Here is a 1651-nt window from a genome sequence, read left to right on the forward strand (position 1 = left end):
ACGTTCAAATCACGTTTTTTGCTTCAAAATTCCAAGTCTTTTTTAAATCCCCCCCATTTCTACTTCCAAGGCTGACTGTCGTAACTATGGGTTTCGACTGCAGACACTCGTATTGACCCATATTGACGTCCCTTACATTCTCTTTGAGAAAAACAGAGAAAACGATAATTATCAATACCAGTGTCTATGCGGATTAAAACCACAGTAACACATGGAAAAGAACATTTTTGGTATCTCTCTTTATACAAAGAGAATGAACGGGATGGCAATATCGTTGCAATACAGTGATCGAGTGCCTATCGATTCATGTTCCATATCTTCTTTGACACCCGAGCTGGTGTTTATCTGAAAGAATAAAATAAGTCCTTTCAAGACAACGCCAATTTCACAGAAAGATTGGCAAATATTACAGACTTCTGTATGTAACTAGAACATTGGAACAACTTCGAGTGAATTTATGAATTAACAAGCTGTTGCACGCGACTTCGTTCACACGGTATTAAAAAAAAAAAGCTTAGTAGCGTATATGTTCTTCCAGACTATGTTCTACGTCTATGCCAAATTTCAGCCGGATCCGTTCAGCCGTTCTGGAGATACCTTCAAACAAACATCCATCCATCCATCCATCTTTCAATCCATCAATCCATCTAAACATTCGCATTTATAATATTAGTATGATTTATTCAAGACAAACTTACCGTTTTCGTTTGTTAGGCATAGCAAAAATTTCGCCAAGCGCCGAGATCATGTTTGCACCACCTGTTGGTGAAATAAAATATTAGAGTCAAAGAATTATTATATTTTAGAGTTTTATAAATGTTCGTAATTAAATTATAGTATGATTCAAAGACTTACTGTTTTTGTTTCTTAGGTATAGCAAATACTTCGCCAGGCGCCGAGTTCATGAACTATCCAAGCCAACATTCCCGTTTGCACCACCTGTTGTTTAAATAAAATATTAGAGTCAAAGAATTATTTTAGAGTTTTGTAAATGTTGTTAATTAAGTTATATCGGTGTCATCGATGAGTAACAGTACATAGCATGCGTATCTATTTTTTTACTACCACGTAACACTCCTACAATACTATTAAGAGAATGTTTATCTTTGAATTAACGCATAATATATAAATACATAAATAAATAAATACATAAATAAATAAATAATCACGTAAAAAAATTTTACGTACTAAAATAAAACTAATTTGTAGTGTTTAGCGAAAAAACACTATTTTATATTTGGTGTTTGAGTCGCACCTATTGTAAGATTCAATCACCAAATTAGGTAAAAAAAAAAACAACCCGATTGATTTGAGGGTAGTCGAAAAACCACAGATTGTTTAAAAAGTAAATAAACATTTTGTCTGTGCGCGATCCAAAAGGTATAAACGGAGAATGGACGAAGGAACAAGAGGAAAAGGGAAAGAAATATTAGCCAAATGGCCAATGGGCCACTAAGAAGTGGCCAATTCAAAAATGTTGTTGCCGATTCTTTCACTTCATTGTCAACATTCATGGTAACGTTCAAATCAGTATATCATCAGTTCACGTCAGAGCTGTAATTAGTATAGCTGCAAGCGAGGATATGTGTTTGATGCATTTCGATGCTTCGACCGCTTTTCTCTATGGATTATTAGATGAAGAGATTTTCAT

General features: G+C 34.3%; 1 long non-coding RNA gene across 1 annotated transcript; it reads right to left on the reverse strand.

The window, feature by feature from the left end:
- Positions 1-15: 15 nt before the first annotated feature.
- LOC106119469 (uncharacterized) lies at positions 16-1143 on the reverse strand. The gene is made up of 3 exons (XR_001227963.1): positions 856-1143; positions 699-759; positions 16-345 (listed from the first exon to the last, which is right to left on the reverse strand). It is a non-coding gene; the product is annotated as an uncharacterized LOC106119469 (long non-coding RNA).
- Positions 1144-1651: the final 508 nt, after the last annotated feature.

The sequence above is a fragment of the Papilio xuthus genome, unplaced genomic scaffold, assembly GCF_000836235.2.
Source record: "Papilio xuthus unplaced genomic scaffold, Pxut_1.1 DF829292.1, whole genome shotgun sequence".
Classification (NCBI taxonomy): domain Eukaryota; kingdom Metazoa; phylum Arthropoda; class Insecta; order Lepidoptera; family Papilionidae; genus Papilio; species Papilio xuthus.